The sequence below is a fragment of the Chionomys nivalis genome, chromosome X (assembly GCF_950005125.1).
Source record: "Chionomys nivalis chromosome X, mChiNiv1.1, whole genome shotgun sequence".
Lineage (NCBI taxonomy): Eukaryota > Metazoa > Chordata > Mammalia > Rodentia > Cricetidae > Chionomys > Chionomys nivalis.
In genome coordinates this window covers 72183940-72206396 of record NC_080112.1, presented here as the reverse complement: position 1 = coordinate 72206396, position 22457 = coordinate 72183940, and positions in this window count along the sequence as shown.

Below are 22457 nucleotides of genomic sequence, written 5' to 3'. Positions count from 1 at the left end.
ATTTAGACAGAAAAGGAGAGATGATGTGGTATTCCCGTCTGTATACTCTGAATATATTTTATTACCATTGGTTAATAAAGAAGCTACTTTGGCCTATGGTAGGGTAGAAGAATATAGCTAGGTGGGAAAACTAAACTGAATGCAGGGAGTAAGAAGGCAGAGTCAGGCAGACATTCATGTAGCCGCCCAAGAAGCAAGATGCGAGGTAACAAACCATGAACCTCATGGCAAAATATAAAATAATAGAAATGGGTTGATTTAAGGTGTGAGAGCTAGGAATATGCCCCAGTCATTGGTCAAACAGTGTTGCAATTAATATAGTTTCTGTGTGATTATTCAGGTCTGGGTGGCCAAGGAATGAAAGTGCAGTCTTTCTTTTATACAGAGAGAGCAGGAGATAAACATACCATGCTAATAAAGGTACTACCACATGGCAGAGTATAAATAGGAATATGAGCTAACTTAAAATGTAAGTGACAGTAATAAGCCTGAGATATTGGCTGCGCATTTCTAATTTATATTAAGCCTCTCAGCCAATTATTTGGGAAGTGACTGCCAGGTATTTGGGAACAGGCAGGTGAAAGACAAATGTTCAACTACAAAATTCACTTCACTTACATATCCAAGTCACAGTCTATCACTCTAAAGGTGGTAAGATCTGTGAGAACAGAGCCAATAAATGAGACAGACTGAAGTCTCATGCAATAATCAACTTTATTCAGAGCATCAGGCAATTTATACTATGAGGGTTTCATGTGAGTACAGTATGGAATCACAAGGACAAGCCTCATGTGGCAGACAAGCTGCACATAGCAAATCCATGTTTTCCATAGAGGCAGATAAACAAATAAAAATAGCTAGTTGTGATGAATAATCTGAAGTAAACTCATTCCTGTCCACTATACCTGGGACGGGCATGAGATCACATTCTAAAGACAAATCCGTGTTTCTGAAGAAACTGAGGTCACAAGACTCTTGTCTTGTTTTCCTGAAGTTTCCTCACAAGGACTCAGAATTCTCCCACGACTTCATTCTTGGACCATGTTCTGACAAAAGTCCATCATTGACGGAATTCAGCATAGGAACTCAATCAGGAACTGAATAACCGGTTCACCCTCTGGATTGCACTCTGGCTCACTATCTGGCTCATTATCGCCAGCCTTGGGATCCAATCCAGGTCCATAGGCATGGTGCTGCCAACAGTGAGCTGAACCCCGTCATATCAATCAGTCATTAATCGTGATAATTCCTAATTTCTCATAGACATGCCCATAGCCCAATCTTATCCAGGCAACCTCACAACTGAGACTCACTCAGAGGACTCTAGGCTGTTTCAGGCTGATAATTGAAGCTACTACCTAGGATTCCCTATCACTTGTCAACTTAACATACAAATACGTCACTTACAGCCACCATCTTCCAATTCTTTTCTCCAAGATTTCATGTTAATACCACAATATAAACCACAGTTCAACTTTTCGATTTTAACTTTATGTTTGATCTTTTTTACTTGTGTGTGTATCACATGCATGCCTGGGTATGATGGTTGTGCACCACTATGTGGATGCTATGCTGGGAAATGATCTCATCTGCAAGAACAACAAGTTCTCTTAATCCCCAAGCCATCTCTCTAGTCCCCAACAGTCCAAATTTTATAAGTCTCACAGTCTAAGAATTTCAACATTTTAAAAGTCCAAGGTCTGTTTAGGTATCAAAGTCTGTTAAGTGTGTAATACTGTAAACTAAAAATGTTAAATATTTTATTATCCCCCAAAGGGAAAAACAGCTTGTAGTTACAATCAGATCAAAGCAGCCCCCAAAATCCTGCAGTGTAAATAAAATCCTTCAGGGCAGTATTTTATATCTGGAAATCATTCATGGTCATCTGGGTTCTAAGCATGCTGTGCTATCTGGAACATATATAGCTTGTTTTAAACAAAAGCTCATGTTGACACAATCCCATATCTGCCACTGTCCTTGGTGAACAACTGGGGACTCTTCAGTGTGAATGAGGCTTCTCTGCAGGGATTCCAACTCTGCCAAAAAAAATACCAAGCCTCAGCTGCTCTCTATGACTCCTTCATGCCTTCAGAACTAGAACCACTCAATCATATCACAAGGATACTTGCTCAACTATGTTCATAGCAGCTTTGTTCATAATAGCGAGAACCTGGAAACAACCTATACATCCCTCAATGGAAGAATTGATAAAGAAAATGTGGTATATTTACACAATGAAGAACTACTCAGTCATTAAAAAACAATGAAATCATGAAATTTACAAGCGTATGGATGAAACTAGAAAAAAATCGTCCTGAGTGAGGTAACCCAGACCCAGAAAGCTACACATGGTATGTACTCACTTAAAAGTGTATATTAGCTGTAAAGTAAAGGATAATGATATTACAATCCATAGCAGAGAGGCTAGGTAACAAGGAAGGCCCAAGTAGCGGGGGCACTTGGATCTCTCTGGGAGGGGGAAATGGAATTGATTTTGTGGGTGGACAGGGGGCAGGTGGGGTTGAGAACAGGAGAGATCAAGTGTGTGGGAGTATGCAGGCAGGGGGAGTACTGAAAGAGCCGACTGGAAAGAGGGGCAGCATTTCAGGGTCAGGTAGAAACCTGGCGCAAGGGAAACTCCCAGAAATCTATAAGGATAACCCAAGCTAAGACTCCTAGCTATTGTGGATATTTAGCCTGAACTGCTCATCCCTTGTGGCCAGGCAAGACTTCCAGTGGACGGAGTGGAACACCAACCCAGTCACATAACCTTTGACCTACAGTCTGTCCTGCTTATGGGATGTACTGGGGTAAGGGTGGCACAGAGACTATGGGAGTGGCCAACCAACAACTGGTCCAACCTGAGACCCATACCACGAAAGTGAGCCTGCCATTGCCTGGAGCACCAGGACTGAAAGGTTGGATGGCCCAGAGACCTAGGATAGAACCAAACATGAGTGGCAAAAAACCTCAATGTAATGATGGCTAATGATATTCAGCTATACTCATAGATTTGTGCCTAGCCTAATAGTCATCAGAGAGGATTCATCCAACAACTGGTGGAAACAGTCGCAAAGACCCACAGTCAAGCATTAGTTTGAACTCAGGAAATCCTACAGAAGAGGGAGAGAGGAAAGATTGTAGGAGCCAGAGGGTCAAGGGCATCACAAGAAGACCCACAGAATTAACCAACATGGGCTCATAGAGACTGAACTGACAACCAGGGAGCCTATATGGAACCAACCTAGGTCCCCTGCATATATATGATAGTTGTGTAGCTTACTCTTCTTGTGGGACTTGTAATAGTGGAAGCAGGGGCTGTCTCTGACTCTTTTGCTGGGTTGTCTGTTCAGTCTTAATATGAGGGGAGGTGCTTAATCTTAGTACAACTTGATATACCATGATTTGTCAATATTCATGGGAGGCCTGCCCTTTTCTGAATAGAAACGGAGGAGGAGTGGATGGGGGATGAGGCAAAGGGGAGGTGGTGAGAAGGAACTGGGAGAAGAGGAGGGAATGGAAACTGTGGTCAGGATGTAAAACAAACAAACAAATAAATAAATAAGCAAGCAAAACCTACTAGTACTACAATGGAGACAATATTTGCCAAGTTCTTTCTGCTGCCTTAATGTATAGCCTTACCTCCCTTAGATCACAGCTTCTATATGCTGACCCTGAGAAAATACTGCCTAGGTTTCATATTAATGATGCTGACCTCTTATTAATCACAGCTGATTCTGATTAAAAGGCTTCCCTCTGTAGTTTTACAATCCAGGCCTCCATTACTGCATTTCCCTCCACTCTACTCCTACAAGTTCACATAGAAGTCTAGTAAGCTCTGAGTACTCACTCTAGTTTAAAGTTCTGAAAGTTTCCACAATCTTTCCCCTTAAACATATATGGTCAGGTCTATTACAACAACAGGCTCCCAATAACAATTTCTGTTCTAGTTTCATTTTGTTGCTGGGATAAATAAACCACTTATTTTTAAAAAAGCAACTTATAGAAAGAAAGGGTTTATTTGACTTACATGTACAAGTCCATCATTGAGGGAAGTCAGGGCAGCAACTCAAACAAAAACTGAGGCAGAAACTATGAAGGAATCTGATCACTGACTTGCTCTCTGAACTGCATTTTGTCTTACTCCTTGACTCACATTTAGGTAGCCTTCTTATATATCCCAGGACCACTTGACTAGGCCTGGTGCCACCTTCCCACAGTGAGCTGGGCCTTCCCATATTAATCATCAATCAAGACAATCTCTCACAGAAATGGCCATAGGCCAATCTGATGCTAGGTTGTATCTAGTTGATAGTTGGAATTAATAAGGACAAGTAACTATGTATTCATTAAATTTCATATTTCAAACTTAACATGCTTTCACATAATCACATTCTTTCTCTGCTACTCACTCCACACATACACATCTGGATGATCCAGAATGAGAAGCTCATAGATTCTCAGAAGCCACTATCAATGAGCGTATTGACATTTAATATTTCTCCCTCAGCTCTTAAGGTATACAGAAGCAACAAAATGTGTTTTGCATATGCGTACATGTTTGCATCTGTGTGAATGTGATTGTTTCATTGGCGAATACACCAGTAACACATGGGAATAGTGAGATAAATTTTGTTATTGCAAATATTGCCTAACCTTTACCAAGAATCCTGTAGCTAAGGGAAGAATGATGCCATTTCTTACTATGACAAAGTGCCTTTTACTGCACATATTAGAGGAACTGAATAGTTTTTCATTACTAAGACCCATATTAGCCAATCCAAAATATTTACATTTCATGTTCAAGCATTAAACTTCCATATTCTTACTATAAATTAATATGGTGTTTATAGAATATTTCAGTGTTAGAATGGTTATGTATAGATTTGGCCCACTTTTGGCCTTTCTCATTTGTATTTAATTTTTTTCTGGCATCATTATCAAGAAGATTGTCTTTCATACCTTGAGTGGTTATGGAAGCTTTGACTACACATGTGCATTTTTTTTTCTGGTCCCTATACTAGACTCCATTTGGCTATGAGTCTGACATTAGGAAGTGTAAGTCATATAATTTTGTTTTAATTTTCAAGATTATTTCCCTGTTTAGGGGGCCTTTGAAACTTCATGTGAATTTTTAAGTTATTTTTTTCTATTTCTGTATAATCATCCATGAAATTTTTTATAGCAATTGAATTTATTTACTAGATTGGTTTTGGTAGCACTGTCTTTTTACGATACTGGATCTTCCAGGTCATGAACATGGTATGTCACCATTTATGTCTCACTGAATTTCCTTCAGTACTGTTTTCCAGTTCACAGTGTTTAACTTTGTTGGTGTACAAAAGAGTTCCACTGTTAAACGAGCGGCAGGCTGCATTCCTGGCGCCCGGCTGCCCGCACGGCTAGCTTTACCCAAAATAATTACACAGAAACTGTATTCTTTTGAAAACTGCCTGGCCCATTAGTCCCAGCCTCTTATTGGCTATCTCTTACATATTGATCTAACCCATTTACTAATATTCTGTGTAGCACCACGAGCTGGCTTACCAGGAAAGATCTTAACCTGCGTCTGTCTGGAGTGGGAGAATCATGGCGATTGCCTGACTCAGCTTTCTTTCTCCCAGAATTCTGTTCTGTCTACTCTGCCTACCTAATTTTCTGTCCTATCAGGGCCAAGCAATTTTCTTTATTTAACCAATGGAATCAACACAAAACAGAAGACTCCCACATCATTCCACAACTGCCCCAAATGCATTATAACAAAGGTTTATCTTTGAGGGGATAAACTCACAGAAAGAGTAGCAATCTGAAGTCCTCTGCATGTGCTGGGAACTAGAACCGAATTCAGCAGCCAAGAGAACCACACAGGCTTTTCATCTGCATTTATAATACGTGAGACCACATCCCAAGTGGGCTGGTATCTTAAAGGCTACTGACTGAAGGAGTTCCCACAGCATTGCTTTGTTAGTTAAATTAACTCTCAAATATTTTGTTCTTTCTAATGCCAGTATAGATTGAGCTGTGGAATTGCTTTTGTTGATTTCTTTTTTTGATCTTTCATTGCTAGTGCACAGAAACGCAGCCATTTGGTTGTACATTCGAACTTTACTGAATTCCATGATTAATTCTGTAATATTTTATGTAATATTTAGGAGTTTCCCTATATATTATGTCATTTATACATTTACATTTTCCTTTTCAATATGGACACCATCAGTTTCAGGTTTTTTCATAATTATTTTTTTTTCATTTTTTTGTTATTTTATTTTTCCCCTTTTATTGAAAATAGATTCTTCTCTCACAAAATATATCCTGATTACAGTTTCTCCTCCTTCTACTCACCCAAGATCCTCCCCACCTCTCCTCTTATCCAGATTCACCTCCTTTCTGTCTCCCACGAGAAAAGAACAGGGCTCTAAGACATAATATTAAAATATTATAACAAAATAAAATATAATGAGAGAAAAACTATCATTATATTGAAGTTATATAGGAACAGGACAAACCAACGGAAGAAAAAGAACTCAGGAGAAGGCACAATAATCAGACACACCCTCCTTTGCACACTCAGGAATCCCATAAAAACACTCAATTGGGAGATATAATATTTGCACAGAGGACTTCGTGCAGACCCATGAAAGCCCTGTGTTTGCTGCTTCAGCCTCTGTGAGTTCATATGGGCTTTGCTTAGTTGTTTTAGAAGGCCTTGCTTTCTTGATACCCTCCACCGCCTCTGGCTCTTATATTCTTTCTGCCTCCTCTTCTCTGGAGTTTCCTGAGCCCTGAGGGGTGGGATTTGATGGAAACATCCCATTTAGGGATCTCTGTCTCTCTGTCTCTCTCTGCATTATATCTGGCTATGGGTCTCTGTATTTGTTCCCATCTGCTGTAGGAGGAAGCTTCTCTAATGATCTCCCTAACTATTTTAACTAAAGTCCTAATAACATGTTGACTTAAAGTGGTAAAAGTAACTAACATAACTATACTTCCTGGTATTAGAGGAAAAGCTTGTCATCTCTTACTATTGAGCATGTTAGCTGTATGCTTTCATAATATACTTAACATACTCATATTAGTTTCTATCCTAGTTTATTGGGTATTTTCATTATGAAAATGGGTTGAGTTTTGTGAAGGACTCTTTCTGCTTCTACTGAGATGATGTGACTTTTGTCTTTCACTGTTCATCTGATATCCTATGTTGTTTAATCATTACATATTGAATCACCTTTATATTATAGGAATGAATCTCATTAGTTTACGATACATGATTTAAAATTTTTTCCATTTATTTGTATTCATGTGTGTGTGTGTGTGCATGCGCGCACATATGTGCATTTGTGTGCAAGTGTTTATGTGGAAGCCAGAATATCCTCTTCTATCACTCACCACCTATTATTTGGAGGATGAGTCCCTCCCAAACCCACAGCTCATATTTTCTCAACTAGTCTAAAAGCTAGTTAGTCTGTCTGTTTTTATTCTGGCATTATAGGCACACACTGCATGACTGACTTGTTAGATGAGTGCTGAGATCCAGACTCCAGTCTTCATGATTGCTCAGTAAGGGCTCCTAACTTCTGAGCTACCTAGGTAGTCCCTGGGAAGAGGGAACCTCAGCTGAGGAATTGCCTCCATTATATTGGCCTGTGGGCGTGTCTGTGGGTGATCTTCTAATTAATGATTGATGGATTGATGTAGGAGAGGGCCTCCCTGGGCAGTCAGTTAGTTAGGCCTGGGGTGAAAAGAAAGATAGTTGAGGCTCCAGCCTATTATGTTCACCCCTGCTGAGGCAACTCTCAACTTTCAGGCTCCAGGTAGTACCCACACCACCTGCTCATCTACAGGGTCCTTGTGTGCCATATCCCACCTATTTGCCCAGCCAGATTCTTCATATCTTGCTTCAACGACTGTCTTAGGTGAGTCCGTCTGGTCCTCCCCTCCACTCTGCCCAGATCCCATGTCTAGCCTGGACCCAACAACCAGTGTCAAAGCCTAGTCTGGCCACTGCTGTTTTATGTTATCCCCAACTTCCAGGCTCCAGACATGACCTATGCTTCCCACCCACAACCAATAAGCCCCTTGCATGCCACATTCAATCTCTCAGCCCAGCCAGATCCTGTAACTCTTGTCCCATAACCTTTCTGGAAGAGTCTGCTTAATCTTTCCTTCATAAATCCACTCCCAATCCAAAGATCTAGCCTGGGTCCCACACCTAATAGCCCATGTTAGATTGACCACCTCTTCTTGCACTGCCTGCAACCTACAGGTTTTGGCCATTACCCATGCTGTCTGTCCATAGTCTAAAAGGCTGTTTGTATACCCATCTAACCTTTCTGCCTAGATAGGTCCCTAGGCAGATGACTCTACCTGACTCTCCCTTCCATACACCATCTCAAAATGCCAGATATACCCCTAAACTCCATGTTTGAATTAAGATGCACATGGTGCACTCCAAACCCAGCTCCATTTCTGCCTGATTTCATTTCATTGGAAATGACGTGATAGAGACAATTCAGGGTTTGAAAACAGAATTCAAAAAAGAGATAGAAATACTGAAAAGAACTCAAGCTGAAATGAAGATGAAATTGAAAAAAAATCAATAATCCAACTAAAAAACTCAAGGTAAAACCTTACAAAAAGAGTAAATCAAACAGAAGATAGAATATCAGAAGTCAAAAATATACAACTAGACTAAATAAGCCAAGAATATGAGAGAAATAGAAACACAAGAAAAGAATTGTGCAGGAAATGTAGGACACCATGAAAAGTCCAAACTTTCAAACCATAAGAATAGAAGAGATTAAAGAATCCCAAGTCAACAAGATCATGAAGAACACTTCCACAAATTAAGGAAAGACTTATGCATGTAGCTTAAAAAAAGGCATTTAAAGCAACGAATACACAAGAACCTAAAAGATATATTGTAGTTAAACTATCATGCATAAAAATAAATTGTTTTTTTAACAATACTTTGCCTTAATGTTACCCACAACAACTGATCTAAATTTCAAAAGATATAATCTTAATCTTTTATAGTACTTAAAATTTTTGCTATATTATTTTTATTTATTTATTAAAGATTTCTGCCTTCTCCCCGCCACCACCTCCCATTTCTCTCCCCCTCCCCCATCAAGTCCCCCTCCCTCATCATCCCTAAGAGTAATCCGGGTTCCCTGCCCTGTGGGAAGTCCAAGGACCACCCACCTCCATCCAGGTCTAGTAAGGTGAGCTTCCAAACTGCCTAGGCTCCCACAAAGCCAGCACGTACAGTAGGATCAAAAACCCATTGCCATTGTTCTTGAGTTCTCAGTAGTCCTCATTGTCCGCTATGTTCAGCGAGTCCGGGTTTTATCCCATGCTTATAAAAAGAAATTGTTATTCTTAAAACGTTCCCCGAGGCGGGCTGGCGGAGCCAGCGACAAGCGGCGACAGTTTCCCACCAGCGGGAGGGCACAGGCTGCGCGGCCGGTGGCGGCGGGTAACAGACACATAAACACAAAGATAGGCACTTCCTTAGCGTGAAAGGATGTTTGAAAAAGTACTTCAGTCAAAATGGACTTGGAAGCAAGCAGCCATTGTTATCCTAATATCTGATAAAACAGACCTCCGAGTCGAAATAATCAGAAGAAATAAAGAATAACACTTCAGCCGGGCGGTGGTGGCGCATGCCTTTAATCCCAGCACTCGGGAGGCAGAGGCAGGCGGATCTCTGTGAGTTCGAGACCAGCCTGGTCTACAAGAGCTAGTTCCAGGACAGGCTCCAAAACCACAGAGAAACCCTGTCTCGAAAAAACCAAAAAAAAAAAAAGAATAACACTTCATTATAATCAAGGGAACAACTAGCAATGAAGACACTACAATCCTAAACATTTATGTACCAAACTATAGTGCACACTATATCTGAAAGTGTACTACTGGAATTAAAGACAGATAAACATCAACCCACTAGTAGCAAGTGAGTTCAATACACCTACTTAGTCTAATACACAGGTCACTAAGGGATCTCTAGTAGGCTCAAAGATGGCAAACATTGCACTGACAGGTTTTGACTTTTACCCTGTTCTCTCCCTTCCTAACCATTAGATTACATTCCTAAAACTAGCCCCCAAGGTCTATTCTCTTATCTGGCCACTGACTCATTCCTGAGAATAAACACCAAGGTCCAACCATCAAAATTCATTATTCGGTTAACGTGCTCAATTGGGACTTTCCAACCCACCTCGCATAGACGCTCCCCCCCCCCCCCCACTTCTCTTTTAAAATCCCACTACTGTGAAAACATCGGTTGCTGTTACTGCTTGCTGTGTGACTTTACGGGATCCAGAGGCAGGTCCCCCACTACTTGCCCCTCTGCATAGTAAATCTCCTTCACACTGAGAACTTGGTGTCTGGGTGTTTCCTGTTCTGTTGGGGGGGAGGGAGGGCTGTTCCAACCCCCTACCTCGCTGCTGTGACTTGGACCATGACTCAGATCTGTCTATAGGACCCCCAAGCCAGCCTTCCACTTTCCTGACTAGCCAGTGCCTGTTCACTTCACCCAGCAGTGTCTAATCGGTGATTTTTCCTGTCCTAAACATTCCCTGAGTCACTGGGTGATAACCACTGAGTGTCTGGCACCACCTCCCTCTGTCTTGGGGGAGGGGAGAATGCACCCTGCCCCAGCCTTCAGTGGCCATAGTGAGTTTCCTTAGACAGCTGTCAGGTACTTTCCATTCAGTTCAGCTTGTTTTCCTTTTGCTTTTGGTGGCCTCTCTGCTGGAGTCTGGCGCCTGTTCCTAATCTGAAAATCCTGTTCCTCTCTTGGTGGGGGGTTGGGTGATGATCTCTCCCTTCCAGAGACCCCTCTCCAGTCCACTTGAGATCCCTGGGGACACCCTCAGCTCTCAACTCTGGTTCCCGGCCACCAGTAGCAAAAGGAATCCACTCTCTCCATCTTGACCTTTGACCCTGTCCACTTACCTCTCCAAAACTTTAGACAGTATCCATGGTTGTGTCTACAAACTCTTGCTACAGCTTCTCTGCTCATCTCTAAATCTAAAACATTAACTCTGGGATCCCCTCACAATCTATTCCCCCCTCCTCTCAACCCCAATCCCTCACACTGTCTCAGATTCTATGAATTTCTCTTATCAAAAACTCATCACTCACATGTCTTACCTGCTGCCCTCCCCTCAATGCCTGCACATTTAATCCTTTACCCCAACATTCTCCAGACCCTCTTCACTCCTGTTCAGAGACTCTTGAAGACCTGCACATCCCTCTCACATATAAGAGTGTCCTCTAGCTACTTCTGCCTGCACTTTCGGTACAGATGGCAGCTCTTTCCTGTCAGATGATCACCATGTTGCAGGATATACAACAGTCTTAGATGATGCCATCATTGAGCGGACCTCCTTACCACCCCCACACCAATCAACAGGCAGAATTACTCACCAGAGTCTTCCAAATCACTGAAAATACATCATTAATGGTATATGCAGACTCCAAATACACTTTCCATATCTTGCTAACACATTCAGCCATTTGGAAGGAATGAGAATTTACAGACACAGAATGTAATTCAATTATTAACTCTTCAAATATCCATAACCTCCTCAAAGCCTCTCCTTTACCCTCTTGAATGGGCTTGATTCATTACAAAGCACACCAGACAGATCCCTCCATTGTCAATAAAGGCAATAATTGCACCAACATGGGAGCCCATCAAGCTGCCCTTCCATCCCTTACAACTCAACCCTACTACATAACTCAGATAACAAACTATCTAGCCTTCATTCAACACAGGACAGTATTTGTTAATCACATCAAATATTTACTCTAATACTAAATTGCTTCTATTGTCTCTCCAAACACACCTGACTCTCACCACAGCAGATAAGACTTTTTACAGAATCTACCCCCAAATCTACAGTGTATGTCAGTAAACTAACCCAACCTCCTTTATATGACCCCACCTTTCCCTTTCTCACTAAGTAATTGTTATGTCCAGATCTGCAAAGTCCCCCAAAAACCAACAAGGAGACCAAGTCCCATATGTGAAAGAAAAGAGACTTTATTATTTTTATACAAGTTTGTAAACTCAGTCTTCGTGTGTCCAACATATTGGAATAATCGGAGAGCCCCGAGTTTAGTTAGAGTTGGGTTTTTATAGTAGTAAAGGTGGGGGTGAGGGAGTTTTAAGGTTCAGGACCCCTGATTGGCTGACATTTGTCTAGGGGTGTCCTGGTGAGTGTGTGCTGGCAGGTGATCCAATCTACAATGGTTGGAACTTTGGGCATTTTCTTTGGATGATCTGTTCTTGGGTGGTGCTCAGATAATCTCAGTTTGTGGTTCTTCCTGCAATCAGGTATTGCTTCAGGGAAAACTACTGAGACTCAGGCCTCAGTTAAATTTATTGATGGCTGAGTCCTACACTGTCAGATGATAATGGTTGGAAATTAAGAAATTCCTTTGGGCTATACATTTTTCTTTGCTTCCCCCACTTCCTCTCCTCTCCCCTTCAATCCTCTCCCATGGTCCCCATGCTCCCAATTTACTCAGGAGATCTTGTCTTTTTCTATTTCTCTTACATAGATCAGATCCATGTAAGTTTCTCAGGGTCCTTTTTGTTGTCAAGGTTCTCTGGGATTGTGATTTGTAAGCTGGTTTTCTTTGCTTTATGTTTTAAAATCACTTATGAGTGAGTACATATGATAATTGTCTTTCTGGGTCTGGGTTACCTCACTCAATATGATGTTTTCTAGCTCTATCCATTTGCCTGATTAAAAAAAAAAACAATTTACTCAAAGATATTTTAAGTTTATGGTATATTTTGTTATAAAAATATTTTTATAGAGATGGCCCAAATTAAATTGAATCTATTCTTGGATATGAAACTTATTTAATTGCTGTGATGATACAGAGGAGAATATTATTATTTTTAAAAGTGTTCAATAAATTTTAGAATTTGTGGCTACAAAAAAAAGAACTTCCTTTGGGTGGACTGTTTCTATTTAGCTTATCATGGCTGGCTCCTACATTTCTCCTTCACAAGCACCAATGACAGGACCCAGGGTCCTGCTGCTTGGACATGGTTTTAAGGAGGTATTATTGGGACCTAACATGTATTTTAGTTAATAAATTTATTAATTGACAACCCTGGACCTATTTTTAGTATATCAACAGGCACTATAAGTAGTTTCTTGTCCCCCATGCCAGGGAGTTCCCCCTTATCTCAAACTTTTAACCAATTCTGGGCAGGGAGCATGGGACAGTGTTTTCCTTTCCGCAGCTACTTTAAGCTGATATTGGGGTGTTGTCATCAGGGCCCACGCAGGTTGAAAGGCTAGCCAAAGGTAGGGAGGAAATTCAGGCAACGGGGCACACATCAGACTCTGTCGAAGGAACAGGGAGCGTTCATATTAGCTGGACTGGTCCACATTAGCTTTTAGGAAGTCCAGGGCTCACTGCCATTCAGAGCAGGCTGTAGTCAGCAACTGAAGCTTAGATGCATCTGTCAGCCAAGTGGAAGCCTATTGAGATAAGTTTAAACTAGGAACAGAAGTCAGAATTTATGTACTTAAAGAAAAATCCATATTGTAGAAAAAAAGCAGATAATGGGTATCTGTAAACAGAAGGAATAGACTAATACCTTTGAGTCCTAGCAAAAACTACAGATTTTGGTTAGAAGCATGTATATTTTTCTGCTGTCCAGAGATGCCTTTGGCCCGATGAGACATACCTTTTAGTTCATATTTAAATGGAAATGAGAATAAATCTAAAATCTTGAGCTTGTGACCCAAACAGTAAGTAGTCATTGCTCTATCAGCCTATTAGAACTATACAATAGAGGGGGGAAGAAATCAGAAACATTTTCCATATATTAACCTGTATTTACATCTTAAGTCATTTTTTGGACCCTCAAAGCTTATTAACTTTTCTATCTTCAGACCTTAAAACATTTTTTTAAGAGACCTAGTAGCTTTAGAATGAGCTAACAAGCTGGCTGTAGCTTTGTGGAAGGATCTGGATACCTTTTGCTATTAAACTGATATTATAACTGCCCTAGTCATTAATACTATCAGAGATCCCAGAAGGATAAATAAAGTATATCTGAGTACAGACCAAATAGTTTCTGAATCTATTAAAAATGACAGGGACCAGATTCCATATACAGTTAGTCATAACCAGGTCTCCATAGCACTGGAGGCAGAAGTATCCAGAACAGCAGTCTTACAGTCTTAGCCAGGCCCATAAGGCATTTTTTTTCCTGTGGAAGAGGGACATGGAAAAGACTGACCTTGTTTTGTCTATGCAAAAGTGGTGTAATCAATTTTTAATGTCCTGCTGTTTGTTCACAGTCTGGACTGGGTCCCGGCAGCAGGTGTTGCACTGGGGCTCCTCGCCCAGTGGTCAGCATCATTATAATCCAGATGGAGACATCATGGTGTCCCACAATCCTTTTTGGAGACCTTGGGTTACTGCTAGGATCTCTGAGTCTCTGTTTAATATAATAAGCTTTTAAATCATTATTTTAAATGTCAAAGTCTGCAGATCTCTGAAGTATGAGAGTTGCCTAGGTATGTCTGATTAGACAAACTTTGTTTTTAGTTACTTGTATTAGGTTTGACTTTGAAAACATATACAAGGACCTAAATAAGGCTTACTCCTGTAATTAATTATATCAGTACTTTAAGGATGACCGACTAACTTGTATTTCCTAATAGTCTATAATAAGTTAGCAGCTTTTATAAGACTAGAACTTTATATTTTGTAATGATTTTGAATTGACGCTAATAAAGAAACCGAATTAGTCATTCTGAGGGTAAACACAGAACAAGTTTATATCTAGCTGTCAATGCCATCTTCTGCAAAGGCAAGGAACAGGTTCCAGGGTGAAATGGTAACAGGAAGGAGTCTAAGATCTAGCATTGCCCTAGGGCAAATTGAGACTCAGGTCTACCTTCCTGCTGATCTATAAAACCCACCTTGGCAGGCTGTATCAAGTTGCCCTAGGAAAGCTGCCCTGGGCCCTATATTTTTTCCCCTTCACAAGTGCTGGTGACAGGACGCAATCATGGGTCTTATCTGTCCATGGGCTCAAGGGGGGTGATACTGGGGCCTCAATACCATCAGTCAAATAGTATTGACCCGTTCTCAAACAAAAACCATCAGTCTGTTGATAAGGCAGGGACTGAGAGCTGAAAGTAAGGTGGTTAACCAAGGAGACCAGTTCAACAAATTTTATACCATCCAGCTTCGGCGTGAGCATTTTATTTTTTTATTGTTAATTTATTTCTTAACAAGACCATTGAATCTCTAATTACCCCAGAGTGACTGACATAGAAACAACATTTTTTCCCAGAAGAGGAGGACCAAACCTCGTAGTATTAATACAAAAATTTATGACTCTGTTTATCTAAATAGCTTAAACCCAATAAAGTTAACAAAGACAAGGAAGCTAAACACACATTTTTAAGCCTGAATAGACCTTGAACAAGGAAATACATTTTTAAACCATTAATTAATATTTTTAATGCTTTGAACTTTTTAATATAGTTTTTCAAATTACAGTGATCCCCATTATAAAATTTTTCCATTGTTATTTTATAACTGCAGTTTTGCCTATGTTGTGAATTTTAATTTAAACATCTGACACGCAGGTGGTCTTAGACTACCCCTGTACAACAACTCCCAAAAGATGGAGATCCATTGACTTGGATGCTGTTCCAAGCCCTCTATCAAACTGCTTAGGTCATTGTCTTCTGCATCACAAGAAATGAACATTTCCATTTTTGGTTAGCTTTTGGTGCTTTAAGCTCTGACCTTAATTTTTAGCCTTTTATTTTAAGTTTAAATGTTAACAATATCAAACATTTTATAAGCACAAATGTTCCAAAGCCTTAAAAATTATTGTAAAATTTTTTTCTAAAACATGAAAATCTCTTAAATGTTTTCCTGCAATTTCAAAAATAAAGTATTTCCTTGGTCCCACCCTTGACAGCATATACACAGCCTGTCTTTTATATCTCAGCCTGCTCCATTTTACTGTAGCTGGTATTTCTGGTGACTATCACCGGGCGCTGGTATTTCTAAAACTGTTGAGGTCCATTGTCGTAACTGCACATTCTTTGCGACTTTAGTCCTGCCATACATTTGTAATCCTCAGCTGTTTCCTATGATCCCTTTATGTCTTTATAACCATTATCATCTGGGTGACTCTTAAATTAACAAAGTCTAACTGGCAGAGCCAGGTACATTTTTAAGTATAAAAACTTTGAGGTGCAGCTTTAATACACACACACACACAGAGATCTCATGTGAGAGGTTTATTGGGGTTGGTGCAGAGGTTGCCTCTGAGTGAGAGCGGAAGGAAGAGAGAGCAGGGATATATGGCACTTGCTTTTTATAAGATATAACACATGCACATAGACTGTGTGCCTTGTGGCAGCAGTAGCAACAGTGTCACGGGGATGGTTGATCCCTGTTGTCACTTGGTCTCTGTGGGCAGGCTGATGGAAATGCCTGAATGCTAACACTATTGATCCCAACATATTTCAAGTCAACTACAGACTGCTACAGAAACTTGACAGCCCCAGATTCTCCCGCAGAATCTGCATCCTAGACAGTTCCAAACAACTAGTCCTATGTGGTCCATCTTTACAAACTGCTCCAATGCTGCTTGCACTTCTCTAGCCCCAGATGGTCCCACAGAGCCTAGCTAGACATTGACACAGCCTGCTATCCCGACCTTAGCCTACATTCCAGCTTCCTTGGATCTCTAACAACAATACCTCAATATCAAGAGGAAGGAGCCAGAAAGAATGATGCCCAATTACCCAACACCTAACAACCCAATAATAAAACAAAAAGCTGTGAATGAAGGACTCTCTCTTTGTCTCCTTAAAAACCCACTACTGAAAAACAAAACAAAACAAATAAAAACAAAAACCCACCTGTTGCTACTGCTTCATGCTGTCTGGTCAATCCAGAGGCAGTGTCCATGCCCAGCTTGTCACTCCAGGTAATAAATGTCCTTTGTGCTGAGAACTTGGTATCTGTGTGTGTCCTGTACTAACTCTGAGGGGTGGGAGTGGGTTCCAACTCCTTAAAATCACCTGCACAAAAATATGCAGAAAGATATCAGAATTAAATTATATATATATAATGAACTTAGTAGATAGGTATAGAATATTTCCCTCAAAGACTAATGACTATACATTCTACCTAACAGCCGATCATCAACCAACCCTAGTAAGAAAATATGTCAGTTAATAGCTGTTTTTTTTTCCCACTCAGTTCAGTGACTGTCCCTGAAACACTGCTGTCCTAATCAACAACTGTAATTCTGATGCTACCAGCAGGGGTTCGGCAGCAAGGGCTGCAGCTCTTGGGAATTCTGTTCCCTCATTCACCGGCCCTCTCAAAACCACTAAGTGAAACTTTGTCTAGATCTCTATCCCTCTCCAGAACTCAGGATTCATAGGTTGAGGTGAGATTAAGCTAGCTCAGAGAGGCTGAATCGCAAGTAGCTAACCTCCTCTCTTTGTTCACGTCTCCAGAAAACACCCCCAGACCTTCTGTTCGGCTCCCACTTCAGAACACTCTCTATACCTGGTTCCTCCCCACCACTTCCTATCAGCTAGTTTCTGACGCAGTCTCCTGAGCACAGGTTAATTTTATTTAATCAAACAAATGAACATGTTTTTGCATTGTGAACAAAAGCAGTAGGAAGAAATGTACCACACCTTAAAATAATAGTTCACAACAAGCAGGAGTTGGGCCGCTTTGTATTTTTTACTTCAACTATGTGGTCTTGTGAACTTTAGATTGTTTTCTGGGGTTTTTCATCTTAAGGCTACTTTTATTCTTCAAAACTATGTGTAAGTTAATATTTTTATTATGAATTAGTACAGCTTAGGTAGGAATCATCCTTATAATAATTCAGAGGTAAAAATGTCCAGTAGAATGGGATGTTTCCAGGAGATAAATGTATTACATTACAGGCAATGGGAATCTCCCCAAACCCTTTCAACCATGTCAGATACCAGAGAAAGATAACAGTAGCAGTGTAAAGGCACAGCAGAAACAAAAGACATTCTGGGGTCTGGGGTCTGGGATCTCACGGCCTTTCCTAATTGAGATTCACCCATCAGGAGGTTTCTTCCTGGTGGGCTGACACCTTGAACTTCAATTGCTACCTACTGCTTCTCTGACATGGCCACTGACATGAGTGGCGCCATGACAGTGAATTGGGACCTTCCATATCAATCATCAATCTACATGCAAATTTGGTGGAGGAATTTTCTCCATTGAGGTTCCCTCTTCTAAAAGGACTCTAGTTTGTATCAAGTTGTCAAAAAATTAGTCAGTACTGGATCTAAACAGAGTTTTTAATAGAAAAAATAAAAATGGTTGAGAAATAGCTCAAAAAGTTTTTATCATTCTTAGAAGTTAGGGAAATGCTAAGACAATTCTGAGATTTTTATCTCACCCTAGTCAGAATAACTAACACCAACAAAACACCTGACAGGAAATTCTGGTTTGGGGAGAAGAGGAACTCTCATTTACCATTAGTAGGTTTGTAAAATTGTACAGCCACTCCATAATTCAGTATGAAAAGTATCAAAAAACTAAACTAAATTTACCAAATGATCCAGCTATATTACTTCTTGGACTATGTCCAAGGGCTCAACACACTGGTCTGTTCCACAGATACTTGCTCAGCCTGTTCATTGCTACTCTATGCAATGGAAATGGAAGCAACCTGATGTCCTTCAACTGATGAAAATGTGGTACATATACACAGTGGGATATTATTTATATGTGAAGAAAAATTAAATTATTAAATTTGCAGGTAAATGTACAGAACTAGAAAAGACTATATTAAATGCGATACTCAAGACACAGAGACAAATGCTGCATGTGATCTCTCTGTGATTCCTAGCTCCAAATCTTCAGATTTGAGTTATAACATGGAGTAACTATCTAAATCAGCAAATTACAAAGGAACCATGGGGGTTTTAGAAGGGAATGGTAGAATACAGGTGATTTGAAGTGGAAAATGGAAACTTAGGTGAAGTATTCAACTGCGGAGGGTGGAGGGTTGCCAATGTAAAAGAAAAAGGAGGGAAAAAGGACAGATCACACCAAGGTTTTTTGATAAAGCCTCAAGGAATCACATTATTTTATATTCACTTAAAATTATGTATGATAGATGTAAGTGCATATATATACACATATGTAAATAAAGGTATGCTACTTGGGCTGAAAATGCTCCCTGAAAGAACTAGAGATGAACCAAAACCCAGTTGGTCAGAGTAGTCCAAGTTATTCCCAAAACAATACACAGCAAATGGAGACCATCATAAAAACCCACAATCTGACACAATGCACAGATCAATGGATCCTAAGGCTCCCAGCCCCAGTCTACATCAAAGACCCTGAAGACCCTCAGGAAACATCACAGAAGAAGAGACTATTAGGAATATTCCTAAAAACGAGCCTCTCTGCCAACATAAATTATCCCAATCATACTAAATCAGACCAAATTAAAAGATATCCCAGTTTAATTGGATGTCTGCGTTCTCGGGGGGCTCAAGGGGGGGGAACAGAAAGCAGGTACATAAACTGTAGAGGAAGAGGGAAGACCACATGTTTATTTTAAATAGACTGTGGAAGTGGTCTTGACCTTTCCTGGGGAGGGGTCATGTTGAGGGAGCTGCGGGCCTCTTCCCACAGCCCGGCTCCCGCATGGTTACCTTTATACCCGAAATAACAACACACTCATTGTATTCTTTTAAACACTGCTTGGCCCATTTCTATTCATGTGTGTAGCACCCCAAGCTGTGCTTACTGGGAAGATTCTAGCCTACGTCCATCCTGGGCCTGCTTCTGGAGCACAGCGGCATGGTGTCTGCCCCAGAGAGGAGAGCTATCGAGTCTGCCTGGGAGATGGGAGCATGGCGTCTGCTCCAGAGAGCAGAGCTGTCGAGTCTGAGCTCACTTCCTCTTCCTCCCAGCATTCTGTTCTGTTTACTCTACCCACCTATGTTTTAACCTGTGAGGGCCAAGTAGTTTCTTTATTTTTAACCAATGACCTTCCTCCATCAGGGTCAAGGTTTGTAGGGGCTCAGGGGAGGGGCCTTCCAAAAATGGAGGCTGGAGACTGGAATTGCATTCCAGATTCTTTGTATAAGGGGTGACAGGAAGCTGAGGTGATACTTATGAGCAACATTTTAGGCTCTCTTTGGATAAAGGGGCATCTGCTCAAGTCTGGCTACTTCCTGCAGGCATGGGACGATGTGGGGAGGGGAGAGCTGGGTATTGGTGGGTTCACGCTCAGCAAGAGGTGTGGCTGGAGAGATATCTTGTTTACGCTCATCCCAGAGACAACAGGCTTCTATTTCTTGAGGGAGATGAGAAGACGGGTGACTAGGAGAAAAAATATTGTTATTACCTGTCTTGTTTGTATCACCAAAGATGAATGTGTCAGCATAAGGACAGATAGGCCCTTCATTGTGGCATCTTGGAAAACCAGAGGGTGGAAGGTCCTAACTGCTGGACAGACAAAGTGTCCAGCTTGAGCCTGGAGAGATGGTACCACCATGGATGTCCCAGGAGCTTGGCAGCTGAGGGTGTGGTAAGGATTACCGTGTGAGATCCTGTCCATTGAGGTTCAAGAGACCTAGGAGTTAACTGTTTGAGGAGTACTCTGTCCTCTGGGGAGAGCGGGGCAGGTTTATGGGCATCAAGGTCCACTTGGTGTGGTGGCAGGAAGACAACTGTCAGCGTGTGAATGGAGAAGGGACCTTAAAAGGGAGAGGTAGGGTAGGTACCCTGCCAGTGGAGGAGTTTGAACTGGGAGGTGATGGTTAAGGAGAAAGGGCCTGCCATAAAGGAGCTTGAAAGGACTAAGACCCGTAGGGGAATGTGGAGTGGCCCTGAGGTGAGTAAGGGCAAAGGGGGGGAAGGGAGGACCAAGATAACCTGAGTTCAATGGAGAGCTTGGTTAGCTGTTGTTTGATGAGTCCATTGGCCTTCTCCATCTTTCCTGAGGACTGTGGATGGTAGGGGGTGTGGAATTTCTAGGAGATGTTGAGAGCCTCTGACACGAGCTCCACGACCCTGGAAGTGAAGGCTGGCCCATTGTCCATTTGGATGGTCCGTGGGATGCCAAACCAAGGAATGACGTGGTCCAGGAGTACCCAAGCCACCACATCTGCTGTCTCCCTGGAAGCTGGAAATGCTTCTATCCATCCTGTAGAAGTGTCCACAAGTGTTAAGAGATAATGGAGTTATTTTATGAGAAGGCATATGGGTGAAATCAACCTGCCAATCTTTGCCCTACAAAGCTGGTGTAGAGACTGACGTATGTGAAGAACCCCCTGTGGGTTGGCCTGGGCACACATCTGGCATGAGGAGTGACCCTGTGAAATACGATCTTGGAGATGGGTGGGGTCAAAGAAGGGCTCAAAGAAGAGGAACAAAGCTTTGGGGCCTATGTGTAAGGTCTGGCTGCTGTCTGAAATGATTGACAATGCCTGGTCATGAGGAAGGGTGAGATGGTTATTTAAATAGAACCATCCATCCTTTGTTTTTGTGGGCCCCTTTTTATGAGCTCGTCCCTCTCTTTTGGTTGGTAACAGGGCTGATAGGAGGGAGTTAAGAACAAAATATGTTCCGTGGAATCTGAGGAGCTGGAGGCCAGCCTTGGGCCACTGAGTCAGCCTTGGCATTGCCTAAGGCCACTGGGCTCTTGGAGAACTGGTGTCCCTGACAGGGAATAATGGCTACTTCTGCAGGGAGCTGGAGGGCCTCCAAGAGGTTGGCTATAAGGGGTCTGTTAACTATGGGAGTGCCTTTGGTAGCAAGGAAGCCATTTTCCTTCCAGAGTGCAGAATGGGTATGGGCTATTAAGAAGGCATATTTAGAATCAGTGTGGATATTAGCCCGTTGGCCCTTGGCTATTTGGAGTGCCTTAATCAAGGCAATTAATTCGGCCTTTTGTGAGGAGGTTCCCATTGGCTTCAACTGTGTTAGTGGAAGTGACCACTGTATATGCTGCCTGGCTGTGGCTAGCTGTTGGGTTTAGCCACTTCTATCACTGTGACTTTTCTCAGCTCAAGATTCTTTTGCAAGTAATGCTATGAGGACTCTGTGCCCTTCTCCACAGAGAGCAAAGAGTCACTAGACCAACCAAGAGAATTGTCTTTATAATGATTCATTATTTAGTGGCTTCTATATCTAACGCATTAAGGGAGCTCACACTCTTAGCATGCATGTGAGGACCACGATAGGCAACACACAAACAATTCAATATCACAATTATTAATCCTACTAATCCTAATACATTAAACCAATTCCTAACCTCCATTCCATCATTATCTATAAAACACTTCTTAACCTTAATACAACTTATCAATTAACATTTCCTAATCTTACCAATTATCCATAAAATATCTCTTAACATTTCACACACT